The sequence below is a fragment of the Caretta caretta genome, chromosome 7 (genome assembly GCF_965140235.1).
Source record: "Caretta caretta isolate rCarCar2 chromosome 7, rCarCar1.hap1, whole genome shotgun sequence".
Lineage (NCBI taxonomy): Eukaryota > Metazoa > Chordata > Testudines > Cheloniidae > Caretta > Caretta caretta.
In genome coordinates, this window is record NC_134212.1 from 73,255,834 (window position 1) to 73,277,982 (window position 22,149).

A 22,149-nucleotide genomic window follows, 5' to 3' on the forward strand; every position below is an offset into this window, starting at 1 on the left:
AGGATGTGGAAAAAGCTAATGTATTCAATGCTTTTTTTGCCTCTGTCTTCACGAACAAGGTCAGCACCCACACTACTGCACTGGGCAGCACAGCATGGGGAGGAGATGACCAGCCCTCTGTGGAGAAAGAAGCGGTTCAGGACTATTTAGAAAAGCTGGACGAGCACAAGTCCCTGGGGCCGGATCTGCTGCATCCGAGAGTGCTAAAGGAGTTGGTGGATGTGATTGCAGAGCCATTGGCCATTATCTTTGAAAACTCATGGAGATCGGGGGAAGCCCCGGACGACTGGAAAAAGGCTAATGTAGTGCCCATCTTTAAAAAAGGGAAGAAGGAGGATCCTGGGAACTACAGGCCAGTCAGCCTCACCTCAGTCCCTGGAAAAATCATGGAGCAGGTCCTCAAGGAATCAATTCTGAAGCACTTAGAGGAGAGGAAAGTGATCAGGAACAGTCAGCATGGATTCACCAAGGGCAAGTCATGCCTGACTAATCTAATTGCCTTCTATGACGAGATAACTGGCTCTGTGGATGAGGGGAAAGCAGTGGACGTGTTATTCCTTGACTTTAGAAAAGCTTTTGATACGGTCTCCCACAGTACTCTTGCCAGCAAGTTAAAGAAGTATGGGCTGGATGAATGGACTATAAGGTGGATAGAAAGTTGGTTAGATTGTCAGGCTCAACAGGTAGTGATCAATGGCTCCATGTCTAGTTGGCAGCCGGTATCAAGCGGAGTGTCCCAAGGGTCAGTCCTGGGGACGGTTCTGTTCAATATCTTCATTAATGATCTGGAGGATGGTGTGGATTGCACCCTCAGCAAGTTTGCAGATGGCACTAAACTGGGAGGAGAGGTAGATACACTGGAGGGTAGGGATAGGATACAGAGGGACCTAGACAAATTAGAGGATTGGGCCAAAAGAAATCTGATGAGGTTCAACAAGGACAAGTGCAGAGTCCTGCACTTAGGACGGAAGAATCCAATGCACCGCTACAGACTAGGGACCGAATGGCTAGGTAGCAGTTCTGCAGAAAAGGACCAAGGGGTTACAGTGGACCAGAAGCTGGATATGAGTCAACAGTGTGCCCTTGTTGCCAAGAAGGCCAATGGCATTTTGGGTTGTATAAGTAGGGGCATTGCCAGCAGATTGAGGGACGGATCGTTCCCCTCTGTTCGACACCGGTGAGGCCTCATCTGGAGTACTGTGTCCACTTTTGGGCCCCACACTACAAGAAGGATGTGGAAAAATTGGAAAACGTCCAGCAGAGGGCAACAAAAACGATTAGGGGACTGGAACACATGAGTTATGAGAAGTGGCTGAGGGAACTGGGATTGTTTAGTCTGCGGAAGAGAAGAATGAGGGGGGATTTGATAGCTACTTTCAACGACCTGAAAGGGGGTTCCAAAGAGGATGGATCTAGACTGTTCTCAGTGGTAGCTGATGACAGAACAAGGAGTAATGGTCTCAAGTTGCAGTGGGGGAGGTTTAGGCTGGATATTAGGAAAAACTTTTTCACTAGGAGGGTGGTGAAACACTGGAATGCGTTACCTAGGGAGGTGGTGGAATCTCCTTCCTTGGAAGTTTTTAAGGTCAGGGTTGACAAAGGCCTGGCTGGGATGATTTAGTTGGGGATTGGTCCTGCTTTGAGCAGGGGGTTGGAGTAGATGACCTCCTGAGGTCCCTTCCAACCCTGATATTCTATGATTCTATGATTGCAGAAAGACTAAGTAGTAACAACAACAATAATACAAGTATGTGTTGGGACATGAGTGTCAAAGACTCTCTGTGTGTGAGAGTGAGAGAAACAGAGCGTGAGACAATGTGTCTGTGAAATAGAGCATGAGAGACAAGTGTGTGTGTGTAAGAGACACAGACTGTGTGTGTGACAGAGTGGGGGTGTGTGTGAGAGAGACACACACAGAGCGTGAGAGAGAGAGACAGAGACAGACAGACAGACAGTGTGTGTGCTGGCTGCTGGATAAGTTTCTGGGAGGTCCATGCGCTGCCTCTTTATGGCACTCACTGAAAGCTCTCCTCCTGAACCATGTTCCCCCTCCTTCGCTCTGCAGAGATGGGGTACATGGGCAGGGGGAGAGACAGAAAGACAGAGAGAGAGCACGAGATAAAGAGATAGACTGTGTGAGCTGTCTCCTGGGGAAGTCTCTGAAAGACCATGTGCTGTCTCTCTAAGGCACTCACTCACCTGGAAGGCTGGTTCAGACCTCAGACCACAGCAGTGCTCTCCTGCTAGAGTCCTGAGCCCCGTCCCCGCACTCCTGCTCTGTGGAGATGGGGCACAGTGCCAGGGGAACACCCTGAAATCAGCACCTCCCTGCCCCCCCGACCCCACTCTGCACAGCCAACAGGAGTTTCTCGGGAGCAGCTGCAGGAGCAACATGGCTGCAAAGCGGGGGGGGGGGGGGGGAGGAATGTGAGAGAGTGAGGGACACCTAAACACAAACTGTCGGATGTGCACGGCTATGCTAATCAAGTGCACGGCCCTTGAATCACTCCTAAGTGGCCGCCCGACTGCACAGCTCAGAGGGAACACAGGTGCTAGTCAGTACAAAATGCACATTTCTGGTGGAAAGTCTGGGACTAGGAGTTTGCTGGTGTTGCATTGCAACGTAATTCATGACTAGGGGGCTACAGCACTCATACAATATAACTCGGAGTAACTTAGATGCTGAAGGCTGTATGAGAGCAGATCAGGAGTGGGTGCTCTCACGGCAAAGCAGTGTAAAAGGCAACTCAGTTCAGTGAACTGAGAAGACATATCTGTCCATCAGTCCAGTCTGTACCTGGGTAACGTCAGTCATCTTTTCGTCTTTTTGTTTATACAGTCTCCCACTGACACAGTTAGGAACACTAGGCAAGATTCAGCACAGAGTATGTATTAGCACTGACTTCATCACCTAACTTTGACCTGGAAGCAATGCAGATCTTCAGTACAATTATGCTGAGCCTGAGGAGCCCACTTTTTGTGAGAGAGTCAAAGAGCTTGATGATATCAACTGTACTGGGCACTAAGAAACAGATTTGATCAAGTGACCCCATGCGCTTCTCCCATTAGAAAGAGTGTGAGGGGACAAAAGAAAGAACAAAATAATCCTTGGGAACAATCTCCTTTTATACCCTCCGATTCCAGCACGAATAAGGGTTCATGGTGTCGCCCTCAAAAGCACTGCTATTTAAAAGATTTTGAGTTTACATACATGTCCCAAGAAAAGGGAATCATACAGACAAATCTCATGACACTTTAAAATTCATTTCCCATGTTATACAACAATATTAACGCCTTTCTTTCCCTAGCCCTTTCCTTTTTCTTCAAGTTCTCTGTTTGCTAATTTAGATTGTAAATTCTTTGGCTCAAGGCCACATATGAACCATACTGCCGCGTTATTGCGCTAAGTATTTACTAGTAATGTTAACTGCTCCTGCACAAATCTAGAGACCAATGAGCACTTTCCCTTTGGTTCTTAGAAGGTACAATATTTGATAGGTGGATGTTATAGCGAAACAGAGAACGTTCCATTCTTAGCTTTAAAATAGAGTTGTAAGAACACAGAGAATATTTTTAAGGTAGAGACAAATGGATATCAAAAAACTCCACTCTAACTACTTCACTTCGTCTCTGAAAGGAAACAAATCGAATGGAGTGTGGGCAAAGTCTTCTCCAAAATCCATGTGGCACAGACTGATCCATCACTCGAGGAAGAGTAGTGACAACAGTTCAATATCTCTCTCTCTCTCTAGTCTTAAGAAAACAAATACCACATTTCTGCAGCTTCTCATCTTGAGACTTTAATTAGAAATTTTCCATTAGCAGTGTCCATTTGGCCTGTGCACAAACTTTACACAACCTCACGCCCCACCGTAAGGGTATACAGAGCTGCATGGGCAAACCACCCTCAGGTCCTTCTCTATCTCATCGTCCAGCAATGAAGAGCCCAAAGAAGAGGGGAAGGAGAGAGGGTACTGGAGCACGCATAGGAAGATACATCTCTAAGAACCACAGTTACTGCACAAGGTCAGTAACCTCTTCTTCGAGTAGTGTCCACATGGATGTTTCACATTCAGTGATGCCCGGGCAATATCCTCATAGGAAGGAGGGAGCTTCAGAATTGAGTCTAGGGGTTTGTCCACACATTAGAGTTAGGTTGATGTAAGACATCTTATACTGACCTAATTATGTCAGTGACTACACGACAGCCTTGCTCCCACCGATGTAAGTGCCCCCCGACACTGACAGAATAACTTCATCTCCATGAGAGGCATAGCGCTTATATTGGACTAGTTAGGGCAATGCAGTATCCGTTCACACACTGCGTTATACTTACATTAGCTGTTGGCTATCATCTTGTCAATTTCACAGCTCCGCTCTGCAGCAGGGGACTCATAGCTGCAGCCATGAAATTGAAAAGAAAGGGTGATAGGCTCCCTACTAGGAAACTGAGCCCAGAACCAGGCTCACAGCTGGCCCCCTAGCTGTCAACCAGGCTCACAGCTCGAGCCTCCGTCCCCTACTCCAGGGTAACAGCCCAGGCTCAATTTCGCAGCATGGAGCCTACCAGCCTTTCTTGTCAATTTGACAACTTCAGCTGTGAGCCCTGGTGCTGCTCTGAGCCTGAGGCAGCTGTGAAATTGACAAGAAAAGCTGGTAGGCTCTGTGCGGTGAACCCCACACTGGGCTCACAGTGCGGGCTGTCACCTCATGGCGGATGGGGGACTCCAGTTTTGAGTTCAGCTGCCACCCTGGTTCTCAGCTCCCCACAGAGCTAACCAGCTGGAGCCCAGCTGCCACACAGGCTCTCAGTTCCCTACTAGAGCCCGGCTCCTGGTCCCTGCAGGGAGCGGGGAGCTGAGAGCCTGGGCAGCTGCCAAGCTCAGAACCCGGACTCTCAGCCCCCCAAGACTGCCCCTCTTAAGTCGGTGCAAGCATTTCTGGTGAGACCGTGCACCACCGATAGAAGGAGGGTCGTGTGGACATGAAAAACCACAGTAATTACTGCAGTGGCTGTAAAGTGATGTAACATAGGCAAACTTAATTGTGTAGTGTGCGGGAGGGATAGCTCAGCTCAGGCTATTTTCCCCTGAACTATTGCTCAAAATAAAAAAAAGGGATAAATCGCTTACAATTCTTCATTGAAGTATCATTTTATTAGATTCCCATTCTTGGCTCTATTTCTATGTTATGTAAAATAACTGAATTATTTTAGGTCTCAACTTTCTAGCCAACAACAGATTGGAACTCTATCTCAAAGATTTTTGTCCATGAGGCAGTGGTAAGTTGCCCATTCTGAGCCTCACTGTCAGGCATCAATAGAGCCATCAGAATGGCTGGTACCTGCTGCTAGGCTGGTGCAGCTGCCAGCTGTCTACAAAATGCTCCAATGAAAGCAGCATAAGTTGTCTTAGTGAGAAAAACTAAAGGGCAGGAAATATTAAATACAGAACTATGTTTTTCATATGTATTTCTTCTCACCTCAGCTCTGTAACATGGACAAATTTATCCTTTCAACAAAAGAAACTACTCACATCAGCTTTTGTTGTTGTTGGGGGTGTGGGGGGGGCAAACAAAATATCATTAGTTTATATTATCAATAGTGGTAAACATGACCAAGAACATTTTGCACCAAGACTAATAAACTTTCATATTTACAAAAACATATGCATAATATTGGTTTATAATGTAGTGACTATGGTATACATGTATCTATCACAGTCAGCCGATTTTTAGGTGATAAGTTCAGATGAAGTTCCATGAAAATAAATACAAATAATGCTCTAATTAATTCTACTTATTCAGAAAGAAGGCCTACTCATCACTGTGATCAGTTCAATGAAAACATCTACTCAAGTCCAGCAGTGGTAAAAAAAAATAAACAAAGTTAGATTGTACGAAGAAAGAAACTTAAAATGTTACAGTGCCAACAAATAAATTCTTAGTCCTCCCTTACTTTGAATCAAATCTGTGTCAACATTGGTCACGCCATCTCACAAATTACATAACAGAAGCAGAAAAATGGCTATTCAGAGCAACAGAAACGACTACAGGCTTGTAAAGAGTGCCATACAGTGAGAAAATAAGAAAATTAGGACTATGTAGTTTATTGAGGAGATGCATACGAGGTGAAAGGATAGAGGTATGTAAAGTAATAGAACAGAGGTGATCACATGGGTGCTTCCGCTTACCCCCTCAAAATACAGTTTTAAAAACCCAACGCGATTAAAAAGCACCATATCTGAAACTGAGTAAAGAAAAAAAAAAACCTATTTACAGCATGCATAATTAACCTGTGGAACTCAATGACTCGAGGTGTTACTGAGGAAAAAAACTTAGTAGGATTAAAAAAAGATTAGATGTGGCTAGTAAGAATAACTATAGTAACACCAGCTAGGAGAAACATTTATAAGTCTTATAAAATGTCATGCAAATCAACAATTATGCCACGGGTTAGGAAGAAACTTGCCCCACACACACGGTATCCTACAGTGTTATAGATGCTATATACTGTCTACTGAGGCATCTGGTACTGATCACCATCAGAGATATCATACCAGACTAGATGGATTTTTGGTCTGATGTGATAATGCAATTCTTGTTTTCCAAGGAAGGAAAACTGTGTATGTGGGTTAATATTTTTGAATTTGGGTAATTTTTCAGAGTTGGAACAGAGGCACAGAAAGAAAGTGTTTGTAGTACTCCAAATCCAAAATTACATTTTATGGTTTGTGTGAAAATGTTTATGTTCCTTATTTAAAAAGGAAAAAAAAATAAAAAAATCAAGGTTTAACAATGCACTTATTACTCTTACAACTCTTAGGTGGGTTAGGGATTTTTTGGTTTCACCTTACCTCAGTTGGGGAGTTGGATGAAACTATATTTTATGTAAAATCTTCTTCAGACTGTCTTCATCTGTATTTCCACTTCATCAATTCCAATATGATATTACAGCAATGCATATTTCTATTAATCTGTAAGACAGGAAGAGGATCTGCCTTTGAGTCTGCAGCAATACTTTGTCAGTAATAGAGAAATTACTGTAATGGTTTACAATACATAACATGAACTGATTATTGCAGATATATCTGCAATTATGGAGATTAACTGTTGTCTATTTCTTGTTGCTGTCTATTGCTTTCCACAGAAAACCTCTAGAGCTGCCATATTTCAAATATTCTACACTTTTAAAGCCTTGATATAATAGTAAAAACATATTAAGGATACCCCAAAAGCATTTGGAATTTATTTGTATTCTATTCAAATTATACACTTACAAAGAAAAATATTAATGACTTAACTGATTTGTAAAGAATAATTTTTTCTTCCACTTTAAGGAATCAGACAGTCTTTTGAGAGAGAGAGAGAGAGAGAGAGAGAGAGAGACAGACAGACAGACAGACAGACAGACAGACTTTTTTAACTTGGGGCAATTATTTTTTCTCTGAGCTTTCAATGTGCAATTACACACTAATTTTAATGTGTTTTCCTTCAGAAAACCAGACTCTGAGAAACAACAGGTTTATTGGAGATGAGCACTGACATGACTGCTTCAGAGATTGTAAAGCAAGTAGAGGAGCTGACAGAGTGTATATGTAAAGCCCTATGCAGATACAAAATTTGTATCTGCATCCAATCCATGAGCCACAAACATGGTCTGTGGCTATTTGCAGGTATGATGCGGCTATCTGCAGATTTGCAGGGCTCTATGCATAAGAGCTGGAAGAAGTTTACTGGCACCTGTCCGGGGGCTTGTCAACATAGCAAGTTACCATGCTGCAAGCCAGGATGTGAATCGACAGCACCAGCTTCTTACGCAGCATGGACGCTGCTATAGTGCAGGGATGGCCCCAGAGTGTGGCTTTGCGTACTGCTATGTAGCATGCTAAGTTGCACTCCAGAACTCTCATTGCACTGTAGTAAAGTGTCCACATGAGACATTACTCCACAGCAAGCTGATCCACTGTAGATTCACACAATCGGTTGCCGAGCAGTAATTTTCTGTGTAAACGAGCTTCACCAGTTAGAGGAGACCAAGTGAACCAAAAGCAGGCTCAAACCCATCATCTTAGCTATATAAATGTATCAAGAGAGTTCACTCACTAAAATATATTGGATTCAAATAACCAAATATTCAGTTTCATCAACAGGGCAGGGATTCAGGAAATAACCCTTATTCAAAAAACATTTAAGCACATGCTAACTTTAACCATGTGCACAAATGCTGTCCTCAATAGCAGTGTCGCCAACTCTGGCAATTTTATTACAAGTCTTGTCCCTACTTCTGGAAACACGAGAATCTCAGCTTTCATTTAAAATGTCTAGCACTCATGGTTACGGAGAAAGGCTTGAAAACATGACACGCGTGTCTTCTAAAGGATCAAATAACAGAAGGCAAATAAAAAGATCCTCATATTTATCCTTTTTAAAGAGATGATACTTAAGCCAATCTCATGATTTTTGGAGCCTGATTCATTTTTGAATGGTTGAGCTTTGCAATACCGGAATAGGGATGTACCAAAGCACGTGGCTTTCTTAGAAAGGCAAAGCTTCTATTGTCTGGTTTTCTTCCCTCTTTCTCCCCTAACACCACAATGACCTCTCACATTACAAGAAGGTAAAAAAAACTCCATCCCCACATCCATTTATAAGCATTGTTTTTATCAGGGTGAGGTTTAATAGTCTTGACAATAAATAATACATTTGTATATAATGGGCAACCTGAAACTGTCCTGAATATCAGATAGCATGAGTTCATAAAAACAACTGTCTCTGTTGAGCAGACAGGCGGACACTGGACTCTTAAATATTCCATGGTCAAAATGAAGAAAAACTGACTGTTGCTCTACATTTAGCAAACCTTTGTTTTCTTAACAAGATTACAAAACCTACAAAGTGAACTCAAGTCTCCTTTCCCTATTTCTGAAACATCTTCAATAGCTATACCGCTGTAGCGCTCCACAGCATGCTACTGTAAACAGAAAGGAGATTCTGTGATTTCCTGGCTATCCTACTGCAACAGCCATAAATCTTAGATGTCACGTCCCATTTATCCAATAATCTAGTTCATGCCATAGCTTTAAAACAGGTCACTGTTAAAGGGAAAAAATAACAGTGATTTTGAACAAAGTTAGTGCTGTTTCTGAGTACTGTACTCTTGGTAATATTCCCAACCTCTTGAAGCAGCTATCATCATTAATTTTTGTAAAATTCTTTACTCACATTTTCTGGATCATATGCCCAACAATCCCCTAACCACCATATAGCAGCCTTGCAGTTCACTCAAATGAATCTTCAACTCAATTAAAACCAAATTATTCTTCTGCCTTAGACAACTCTCCCTCCTCCCATTACTCACCAAACCACAAGCCCTGTTCCAAAATCCCACTTTTTTAGACAACCTTCTGCAAAACCTCCTGGCTCACTGGAGAACAACCCAGCACTTAAGCTTAATTGTTTATTACTGTGAGTATGCTGCCTGTATTACACACCAGGTTTTATTTCCTTCCTTTCCCAATCAGCTTCTAAGTGCCACTGAGTGACTTATATTAAATTTCAGTTATAAAAATCATCTGAATTGATATGAATATGAGTTTTATTTCCATTTTAAGTATGAATTCTAAGAATTCTAATAATTAATAATGGTTACTTGTTTTTCCTGAGGTGCTAGAAGACTACCAACCGTGCTCAGATAACACAAACAGAGCATGGATAAGCATGAATTTTATGCGGGTAGTCATTTGCAGGCAAGAGAAAGATTCTCCACCGATTGTCAATTTTGTGTTTTGTTAACTGCTGTTTTATGCTGCCTGTACATTTGCGTGGAGACTCTGGTAAACTTTCATTAATAAATTGGGGGGAAAGAAAACCCTAGAAGCTAAAGATCTCACTGGCGCTGTAACACAGAAGGAACCAAACTTAAATGTCACATATCAAATTGATAAAGGTAAAGAAAAGTTGGGTGAAATTTTGGACATACCAAGAATTTGGCATCATCCTTTTAAATGCAAAACAATAACTATCAAAATAAAAATAAAGTTATTTTCATACTTCCATTCTCTTCCACTTTGTAACCATCAAGGCAGTTATTCATTACAAAGTGAAGGTATAAAGAAGTCAGTGTACGGAACTTAAATACCAAAACAAAAGAAAGTGAGGGAGGAGGGTGACCCATTAAAAACTAAATTAGTTGAAATCAAATAAAATATCTTAAGACTATAAATCAAAAGGATTTACTGAAAGAGCTTACTTCATTCAGCAACTGGATAATTCAGTGAACCTTCAACAAAATCTAATGAAATCAAAAGTGCATTATCGAGCATAACAAACTAAGAACAGAATGAAGGTCTAAGTTCACATTAACTGAGGGCATGGCTACACTTGCAGATGTAGAGCACTTTGAGTTAAACCAGCCTTTGGAGAGCGCAGTAGGGAAAGCGCTGCACACTGTCCACACTGACAGCTTCAAGCGCACTGGTGTGGCCACATTTGCAGCGGCACTGGGAACAGTGCATTATGGGCAGCTATCCCATCATGCAAGTGACTGTAACGTGCTTTTCAAATGGGTGGGGTGGAGTGTGACAGGGAGTATGTTGTGTGTATGTGGGGGGAGAGAGTGGGTTTTTGGGGGGCTGAGAGCTTGTCAGCATGCTGTCTTGTAAGTTCAGACAGCAGCAGACCCCCGCCCCCACTCACAACAACAGCATTCCACACTAATGGCTTGCTTTGTCTCGGCGCAGATAAGCATGCTGGCTGTCAGAAACGGAGCTTTCAAAGGGCATATCCGCATTCCTGCAGCGATTCAAAAACAATGACAAGAGTGGCCACTTGACTTAAGGGAATTATGGGACATTTGCCGAGGCTGATCAGAGCGCAGTAATGCAACACCTCGTTCACACTGACACCCACGCGTTTCAGCCAAGACGCAGCCAGCATTAATCTTCTCATCAAGGTGGAGTACCAAGAGCGCTCTAGCTGTGGAGTCAGAGTGCTCTATGTGCCTTGCCAATGTGAAAGGGTAGTGAGCTAGTGCGCCCAGGGCTGCTTTAATGCGCTCTAACTCGCAAGTGTAGCCAAGCCCTGAGCAGTTACATTACAAAACACTACATGGGAAAAGCAAAAGAAATGCCACAAAACTGCTATAAGTCTAATATCATAAAACTGACAGCTTTTTCCATACAATTACCATGTGACTTTTTTGGCAAAACTATTTAAATAACCTCAAATTTCATCTAAACAAGATTTTATTCAACATCTGATAAGGTTGCCAGCAGCATTACAAAGTCCAAATTTACTTGTTTGCTCAGAATTGGATGAAAATGGCAAACTAGACTCTGCTTCATTACTAAATGGTAAACAGCTGGAAATCGTATAATAAATCATCAGTTTACCATTGCATTGCAAAATTACTAGTCAAATTACTTCTCAAAAGTTACATAAGTAAATTCCTAGATAAAAATCTAAAACTGGAGTTAAAATGGGGAATATATCAATAACATATGGATAAAAATTCAGTAATGTGTTAGTTATCCCAAAGACATTGGGATAACTAACATTCCTTACTACCCAAGGAAATTCAGAGTTATGTTCAAAAACTTAAGAAATCCAAACACATTAAGGTATGGAAATGTACAGCTTTGGAACCCAACCAATCTTAAGTCTGCCATGCAATTTCCATACAATATTAAAAACATTAGATCCCCACTTCACCACTTTAAAAAAAGGTCATTAATAACCAGAATTAAGGCTGAATGGCTTAGCTGAACGAGTATCTCATTGAAATCAAAGGGTTCATTTGCACAGAAGGAATATTTTTATCATGGCTGTTACTATGAGCTTATGATAAATGGTCACAAGTTATTTTGATTAACTACTAGGATACAACAATAGACTGCATGAAGTTCAGCTGAACTGTCAGGCTCTTCCAACACTTCTCATCTTTAATGATCTGGCCTTTTATCAGATCTGGTCAGGAGGTGTCTTGTCTCAGCTTAAGATGCTGTTGATTTCTACTTTTTTCTCAAGTAGTTACACACACAGTCTCGATCTAGCTGAATTCACAAATTGGTGTATAAGTACTATGTCCTTTTATTCTGGAAATAAACCCTATATTTTCCCATGTGGGTATCTGTGAGCTTTGCTTAGTCTTGTTTAATTCATTGTTGAAATTAAGCTTACTTTTCATTTAAATTTTTTTATATTTCTGACTTTTTCTTAATCTCCAAGATTGGAATGTACTACTACTTCTGTTAATCATGCCATCCACTCAACCTTTATTCCAGGGTTCTGATAAAGTAGTACCTACATTCAGTTACAGCTGAATTAAGGAAGAAAATCGAAGAAAATACTTTAAACCAAAGTCAGTGGTTTTGACTCACAAACAGAAATGGATGGCATGTACTTATCAACAATTCAGGGAAGCAATGTTGACACAAATGTTTTTTATTTATCTTTTCCACAGTTCTAGGAAGATACTTCAATATTTTTGCTGCATTTCCTAAACTATCTTTTTGAAAATTACAGTCCTTTACATTCCAACTGTTACAAGATCCAAGAATACAGGCTCTTGAAAGACAGAGGATCCTTACTGACTTTATTGGACAACTGCTTAAAGCAGAACTTGTTCAACTGTTAAGATTAACTTTATCCTTAATATTTAAGCAAGGCAAAGGTTTAATAAAGTGAAACAAACATTTAACTTTTTTGCGCATGCTTTTTTTCCTCCTAAAATATTTATTTTCTAACACGGACAACATACTAATTTCCACTAATAATTTCCTTAGCTGACCTAAAATGTTGACAGAGAAATACTGCTATTTCTACAGTGACCGAAACATTCTGATAAAAAGCTCTTCAAACAGTGTCAAGAGACGAGTGATTCCTGAATGTGTAAACTGATTTTCATGTAGCAACCCTACAGCTTTCAGATATAGTCATACTACAGACACAGGCTACTGAGACTACCATACCTCTAGCTGTATGGGCCCTGTGACGTTCAGTCCCACAGTCAGTTCGTAACATAACTGAAGCACTGTCTTATCCATGTAGACAACCATTGAGTAGAGATGATTTGACATTTAAATTATTTTTTGGAGACCACAAACAATATCTTTGATTTCTTAAACAGTTTAGGCCTAAGTAGTAGATATTTGCTCTTCAGACATCCAAGGTGTACAACCTCTCCTTCACAGGACAGCTATGGGGCTTAGGGAAAATCATTGGCAATGATAACTGATAGATGAAAGTCAGATAATATTTTGGTCAGGTATGCAGATTGATGCCTAAGAACCCCTTCTGTCTCTGTAGCATTTAATATGGGTTTGACTGACAGGGCCTGCAATTCTGAGGCCCTTTAAACACAGCAACCACCACCAAAATGAGAACTTCGTTGAGAGCTACTACAATGAACAATATTACATCAAGACATGTTTTTAGTCTGTCTTTTGACTTTTTCACTCTACTCTCCTGGCAATGTGTGTGATACTTTGATGGATGTCCCCCCAAAAGTATCCCTTCAAAAATCGAGAGATGGAATGGAGGGAAGGCATCCATGCTGTTGGGAAAAAAGGAAAGTACTTATGTCAAGTTCTTATACACAGATATAAAACACTCAGCAAAGAGCTCTACTGTGTGATAACATTAAAATCTGATGGGAAAACCTTATTCACACATATTTATAAATATACTGTACAAGGTCTTTAAAATGCTGAAAAATTAGCAACGAACAAACCAGGAAACACAAAGCACTCTCTCCATGTACCAGGTTGTCCAATTATTTTTCAGTGAAGATTTATGTAAGCTGCAAAGATCTTTACTTGTAAGAATATCTTTGAAGCATAGAATCTCTTTACATCAACCATCCTTCTGATTTTTCTATATTTCAGTAAAATAGTTATATCTATAGTCCCTAAATATTTTTAAAATAATGAATTCAATCACATTCAAAATATTTCAAAAAATTTAAATAATCCTTTTATAATTTTGATAACTACATATATTATATATTAACCAGTAATTACAACAATTTATTTTATTTTAAAACTCAATTGTCCAAATAGCTAAAAGTAATTGTTCTGCAGCCCTTGTAGCTTCTCCCCCTCCCTAGAACCCAGGGGCCCCAACTATTAGTACAACCCCCCCACAATCCAGTCCACCCAGCCTCATCTCTGCTCCTCCTGGGGTTTTTCACCCCCCTCTCCCAGGCAGCTGGGAGAGAAGGGGGAGTGTGCAGTGGCTTCTCCTCTCATCTCCCCATTCCCAGGCTGGAGGGGGAATTGCTCTGCAACGAACACCCACACACACCCACACTCACACCCCTTCCCAGGCTGGGTGCAAGAGAGGAGAGGATCAGAAGTTCAATCCTGTCTGTTTCTCACAGGATGGGAGTGAGGAAGAGGGACTAGGCCACACTCAGCTGCTGGGCTCTTTGCTCCTTCCTTCCCCACCCGCTCCTGTGAGAATGCTACAAGCGGAACGGAGAGATTCTGTCGGCTTCCAGTTGAGCTACTGGTAGGACTGAACTGTACGATGGGGCTGGAAATTGTCAGAATATTACAAGATGGGCTCCAGATCCCTCCAAAATCCCATCACTCACAATAAAATAGTGAACACTGGCAATACTGAGCGAGCAACACCCAAAGGTTAAAAAGGACCCTCTTGAATTTGGATGACACCAAATTAGAGTGATGATATACACATTTTCAAGTTCTTTTAAAAAAACTGTTTCAGAGGATGGATGGACACCATGGTTGCTTTCACAGGATACAACAGGCAGAAAGAGCAGTTAAGTAAGCCTTCACAGCTGCCACTGATGGCTTTGAACACCCTCAAGACAGGAGGAGGTCTAAGGAAACTGGAATGACATATGAAATTGGGTTAAGAGCTCTCTACCTTCAGCAAACTTTTAAACTTGTTATATTTAGCAGCATAACATTTCCTACTGAAAGATTATCTGGACTCCAAGAAGACTATTTTGATCTCTTAACAGAAACCTAAGCCATTGTGGAGAAAATAACATGACCACCTGCATGGGAGTTCAAAAACTCTGCTTTTCTATTGGTTCCTCTGCCTGATCAAATATGATACCAGCAAAACCTAACTTCAGAGAATGACCTAGTTTTCTTGAAACTTTGGGCCTCATTGAGCAAGGTTCTGAGCCCCACCAACTCCAACTGGTTTCCACAGGAATTGATTGAGGTTACCATCATGTCGAATTGGCTCTAAAGACAAAATACATATTTCTATTCAAGCTTCCTGTATTCTGAAGTGATTGCACTCTGTGTGGGAGTGCCCAACACAGAAATGTGTTCTTTAAATAAAAAAAAAAAAGGAATTTCAGTCAGAATGTCTGTTGCTGGAGTGCAGTCTCTGAAGTCAACAGATTCACATGCCTGGCAAACCTGTGGACAGAAGTTCAGGTGGCAGCATGAGATCCCCTCTACTGCGACAAACTTGAATTCATCTGACACTGTGCAATCCTCCTAGCTCAATGCATGCCAACTCTCTATGACCAGGCCTAGTTACCCACAATGTATGCATCCTTTAGTGATATAGGAACCCGAGAACTATTAGTGATCATTGAAACAAGATGAATAATAAAATCAGATTTCCTAAACTTAGATCCTCTATAAAAATATCTGGACCCAATCTTCCATAAAAAAAATATAGGATTCTAAATACCCTGATTAGGGCAGAATGAGAGAAGGTAGATGGCCTGATTCCTAAGAAAAATGAAGATTAAAAATAGGGATAGTTTCAAGGGAAATATACTACTGTAAAATTAATAAGGGAGAATCCAAACGGCAAAGCTGCCATCTCACTCTCACACTCTAATTTAACTGTGAGCCTGCCAGTTACAGTACCTGGAAGTGAATGAGATATCCCTCCATCTATTCCACTAAAGTCACAGCTTCTCTAGCTAATATATTGTATCTCTCCCTGCTTACTGATAGAAATGACACCAGTTGTCATTGTGTCTCGTGACAGATCATGAAGTGAAGTCAGAAGTGGAACCAATGCTGTATTGAGCTTGAAAGGTTGATGTGCAGCTTCTCCTGTCTTTTGGTCAAAATATTTGGAACCAACCAATGTTGTTTCATTATATTCTTAAACAGAATTCCTTTTCAGAGGTTTATGGAATTATCCCTCCATAAATAGAGTTATTTTATAGGTTCAGAGAAGTAGTGAACTGCTGAAACAACTGTTTTTGAGAAGTTTCAGAGTAGCAGCCGTGTTAGCCTGTATTTGCAAAAAGAAAAGGAGTACCTGTGGCACCTTAGAGACTAAGTCAGTTCTGCAGAAGGGAGTGAAGCAGATCGCGAGAACTTTCTGACCCAGGAAACTAAGCTCCAGTAAATACATTGTCACTCATACTTAGTGACACCCTCCAGTGGCACCTGGAGAGTGAATTTGTTAAGACTGTGATGAAAGTGCAGCAATCTGTTCCTCTGAACAGAGAATGGAAGGTGGCTGGGTATCAAAGAAGGTACCCAGAGGTCAATCGGCCAATAAAAGCAGGAGCTGGAATTTTTGTTCACTGAATCTCAGCTGAGAGAGCAGGTATACCAAGTTCTGAACCACTACAATAATCTTCTTGTAGAGCTTTTACCAGCTAGTTGCCCAGACAAGGCTCAAATGCAGGAGGATGGGGGAGTGAGAACAGTGATTTTCTCCTAAATTCTGCCCACAAACAAATGCAAAGGACACTTGACTGCAGATCTTCGTAATACACTCATCCCCATTTCTTGCATGTTGTGAACAGTAGATGTTTAAAATCACTGAGCTTCAGAGTCAACACTTGACTGAGATAAATAGCAGCATTTCACACCTCAGCTATTGTTTAGGCTGCCCGCATACGCAGACACACAATTGTACTGGTTTAGTTGCCTTATATTTTGAAGTTATCTTCACAATCTTATGGGCAAGTGACTTTCTCCCAGCAAAAGAAATCTTGGATTCTGGAGCACAAAACAGCAGCCTCTAGAAAATGTACGACATCTGAGCCGGTCTACAACACTACAATCTTGACAGAAGCCGCTTTTAATCGACCTAACAATGTATGTGTCTACACTACCAAGTCCCTTCCGCAGACCTAACTTGCCTGTAGCATCGACTTAATTACTCCACCGCGGCGAGAGGCACAGCTCTTAACTCAACGTTGATGAGTCGACAAAGAAGAACTGAAAATGCAGCATTGTGAAATGGCCTCCAGGAGGTGTCCCACAATGCTCTATTGTGACCACTCTGGAGATTGTTTTCAACTCTGCTGTGCAGCAGCCAGGTGCACAGGAAACTGCTCCTCTCCTGTTACAGCCCCGGGAAATTTTGAATTCCCATTTCCTGTCTGATCAATGGGGAGAGCTCGCAAGCCCAGCTGATCATAGAGACTCAATGCCATCGATGTGCTCCAGCTTCGAGTACACAGGTGGTAGCTAATCTTATTGGTCTGTGAGGAGAAGAGTCTGTGCAGGCACAGCTCTTATCCAGCCGTACACATCTACGCAAAGATCACACAGGGCATGGTCGAAAAAGGGTTACACCAGGGACACGCAATGGGGTGCCGCATGAAAATCAAAGAACTTCAGCAGGTGTACCAGAAGACAAGGGAGATGAATAGTTGTTCTGGTTCTGCCCACAGATATGTGACTTTTACAATGAGCTGCATATGATTCTCAGCGGTGACCCCACCACTACCCCCAAACACAGCATGGACACCTCCTAGGAGTCTGAGTCCCGGGCCACCTCAGGCCACAACGAGGAGGACGTTCAGGACAAGAAAGAGGAGGAGGAGGAGGAGAATGGGGAGACAAGTGAGCGGTGGATCCTTTCTCCTCAAGGGCCAGGAGCTGTTTTTAACCCCAGGGCCTAGCAAGTCGCAGGAGTGAATGGCGGCCAAGCATGATGTTGGGGAAGGCATCTCTGTTGAGTATACAATTCCAATCAAACGATACGGGTTACATGCTCTTACATTTTATATTTAATCTGAACAAAAAATTAGGTGCAGTGGGGTGAGGGTGAAGTGAGGAAGTGTTTTGCTTCCTGGTGGCCTGCTCCACAGAAAAGTCTGTTTACGTGCATAGGGATGGCCTGGGAATCCTCCATCGAGATCTCTAGGAAACCTTCATGGAGGTAGTACTCTGCAATCCTTTGCAGAAGATTTCTGGGGAGGGCTGCCTTATTTCTTCCACCACGGTAGGAGAGTTTCCCACACCACTCCAGTATTAACTCTGTTGGCACCATTGCAGTACACAGCATACCAGCATAAGGACCAGGTCTCTATCCAGACGCTTGCCCACTTGCCACATCTATTCCCTTGCCATCTCTGTTACCTTCAGGAGACTGATATCACATAGGGTCACCTAGAGTGAACTGGGGAAGTTTTCATTATAAGTGCTCACACCACAAATAGAGCATGGGATCTACCCCCCACGGTTAATTCCAGGTCCCTCAGCCACACTTTTCTTAACGTGCCATTGCTTGGGTTGGCAGGGATCGGCGTCTATTACCGGTAGCATCAGGGAAGGAGGGGTGGGCTTCCTGTGTCATCCCCTGCCGGAGCTGGCATTCCCAAGATGGCAATTCAGGAGGCTTTACACTGGTCCCTGGTCTTAAAACAACATCCATGTTGCTAGGGGGAGGGGACATTGACCACTTGCTCACCTGTGCTCCCAACATGGGTTTGCCACAAGTTGCGGCACAAGGCCTGTCGCCCATTCCACAGGTCCAGACTCACAATGGTGGAACAGCAAAAAGGCTCATTGAACAGCTAGGGATTATGATTATGTTTTGGCTTGTACTTGAATGTAATAAGGAGAGTGTTTTGTTCAAAATAGCAACCTTACCCTGGAACCAGGGTATGCACTGACAATTGTTGCCTTGTGCTCTGCTTGCCTTACACAGGAAAGCTTCTCCTTCAACACATCCTCCACACCAGGAGAGAGGCTTTCACAGATTAGACAGCAGAAAAAGATGACGCAGGATGGCATGTTCAGCGAGATAATGAATGCCTCCAGGATAGCACATTAGTCAAGGAGCTCTGCGTCTCCGGGAGACTTTGAAAACAAGTTTCAGTAATAAGCCTCAGTAACGTGCAAGGTTATCTGCACTGTGCCTTACCATACCATCCTCTCTGTTTAATTAGTTTCCCCGTACCTTCCCCCCCAAAAGCCCCGATGACTGGAATAAAGAGTCTTTCTTTCTCTAAGTGTTTAGTTTTATTGTACACTCACAAAGAAACTGAAAAAAATTGAAAATAAGGTAACCTTGGGCAAATGATCTGATAAAATTGGGAGGCGAGAAAAAAGGCACAAAAAACCATGGGTTGTTTGCCATTGTTAGCCGGGTCGCAGTAGGGAGAATTTAAGCTGTGTCCAAGTATGGACCACAGATATTTTAAAAGATTTACTGGCTTTCTGCTGCTCCCTTTGAGCTAACGGACCCAAGTCTCTTGACTCAAGCAATTGAGGCTCCTGGATTTAGATGGAGAAATACTGAGTTTAATCCATGCTGAAGATGCACAAACTAGTATGTCATGTTACGGAAAGACAAGAATCTTTCTGGGGTGAGGAGTAGTTGCAACCCTTGAGACTCAGAGAACCCGCTGGGTGTGGAAGAAATGTTAAATTGTCGTGTTGCGTATTGCAGTTGGAAGGGGACTCAGAGGTAAATAGAATCACCATTTTGTTCAATATTGACTGTAATCCCTTTGGTCATCAAACCACAATTTCTTTTAGATTCACCTCTGGTTTCCAACAACAGATCCTTGAGAGACAGACCATCTCAGTAAGGGGATATCAAAAACTCACAGCATTGTCAAGGATAGATTACCCTATAAGATATAAAATTCTTTGGGCAATCTGTATAATTTATGCATGTTCACAGGTAAAGAGTATTTTGTGTCTGGTCATTCCCACCTATATCTTCATGGATAGGGAAACAGCTTTAATTTATCCCTATGCATAAAGTGTCTTCCATGGATCCTTGGAAAGATCCATTGTGGAACTAAACTGATTAAAGGCTAAGCCTCCAAATCCTCAAGGCAAATTCCCTGGACTGTATTAGGGCACCATGGAGCGACATATGCTGCTTAACTGCTGGGTGAGACGTTTAAATGTGTGTTTACCCTAATAGTTTGACTTCATACCACATGATATATTGATTTAAAATCAGAATTATAGAAAAGCAATGTAATGTTTATCATAGGGATTAAAAACTGGTTGAAAGGTTTCAAAAATGTAGTTATTAACAGAAAATCATCAAACGAGGGTGGGTTTTTCAGTGGGATCTTGCAATGATCTATTTTTTTCACTGTTATCTTTATCAATGATCAGGAAAAAGATTACAAAATCTAGGATAGTAAAATTGGCAGATGACAAACTGGTAAAGTGGTAAACGATTGGGACAGGTCACTTATATAGACTAAGCTGTATCACTCGATAAACTGGATGCAAACATCCAACATACGTGTTAATATGATCAAATGCAAGGTCATACGTCTAGGAACAAAGAATGTAGATATTCTTATAGGATCAGGGACTGAATCCTGGAAAGCAGCAATTCTGAAAACATATAACAGGTCACGGTGGATAACCAAAAAAGCTCCCATTGAAATATTGTGGGTAAGAGGGATAAACACAATTTTTGGATGCATTAACAGGGAAATATCAAGTGGTAAAAACACTATTACCAACATTGAACGGACCACTACTGGAATACTACTGCCAGTTATGGTGTCCACACTGGGGGGACAGGAGGAGAGGATGTTGAAAAATTGGAGAGAGTTCAGAAAAGAGCCACAAAAACCATTTGTTGTCTGAAAAGTCTCCTTACCATGAGAGACTTAAGAAGCTCAAGCTATTTAGCGAAACAAGAGAAAGTTAAGAGATGACTTGATTATGGTCTTTAAGTACCTACATGGAGAGAAGATTTTATACAATCTATTCAATCTAGCAGACAAACGTATAATAAGATCCAATGCTGAAAGCTGAAGCTATATAAACTCAGAACCCAAAATATAGTGCACACTTAACAATAAAGGGTAATTAGTCATTGGAACAATTTACCAAGGGTTGTGGTGAACCCTCCATTGCTTCAGGTCTTCAGTAGATAGATGTCTTTCTAAAGGATATACTGTGGTTCAACCAACGGTTATGGACTGTTGTAGAAAACAGATGTTCATAGATTTTTAAGGCCAGAAGGGACCCATATGAATAGAAAACTATACAAACTAATAGGCCCCATTTTTATCAGGGGACCCAGAGCTAGTTGAATCCCTGGGCGTGCATGGAGCCACATTGTAAGGAGAGTGATCACTTTAGATAAGCTATTACCAGCAGGAAAGTGGGGTGGGGGGGGAGAGAAAACCTTTTGTAGTGACAAACACATTTTTTCATGGTTTGTGTGTAGAAAAACATCTGTATTTTCCACAGTATGCATCCGATGAAGTGAGCTGTAGCTCACGAAGGCTTATGCTCAAATAAATTGGTTAGTCTCTAAGGTGCCACAAGTACTCCTTTTCTTTTTGATTTCAGTAGAGATCTACATGGGTGTAGAGATCCATTTTTCAAAGAGAAGTACATTGATGGAGGGCTTCTAGACTACCAAGATTGAGTAATCATAACAACATTTCCTTTCTCCTCCATGATGTCTTGCTAATTAATAATGACATCGTTACTTTAAAAAAAAAACTTATAGAAAAGAAACTTTAATTATCAGTACAGTTTTGAGGCATACATTTTTCTTACTGGATCATGTGGTTTATATCTTCAGAAAGAGTAATTAGAGGATTAAATAGTAACAAATATGTCTTAAGTACTGATATAGCTTAACTATGCAATTATCACCACTTTCTACTCAATTTCTTGTCAAAAATTCAAATGAAAAAAACAAAAATCAAATGTGGGTGTTTTTTCCCTAATTCAGTAACTGAACAAGCTCATGTTGTAACCAGGGAAAAATACAAAAGGAATTCAAAACACACAGCTACCTTCTGTCCCATTCCCCGCTGAAAAACATCTGGATTCTATTAAACACTGTCAAGCAAGTACCATGGTGAACAGAGGAAAGTAATACAAGGAAAAAGGAATCAGCAAAATTATCCACATTGTTCAGTTTTAAGCATGGTCCATGAAGTTTGTATGGAACACTGTTTTT

At 41.5% G+C, this 22,149-nt stretch overlaps 1 protein-coding gene across 2 annotated transcripts in view; it reads right to left on the reverse strand.

The window, feature by feature from the left end:
• BMPR1A (bone morphogenetic protein receptor type 1A) overlaps positions 1-22,149 on the reverse strand; it is a 177,104-nt gene that overhangs the window by 114,919 nt on the left and 40,036 nt on the right. For both annotated transcript variants that reach the window (XM_048856774.2, XM_048856776.2), the window contains exon 2: positions 6,855-6,974. The gene's annotated coding sequence lies outside the window, so the exon portion shown is untranslated. The remainder of the gene's footprint in view (positions 1-6,854; positions 6,975-22,149) is intronic.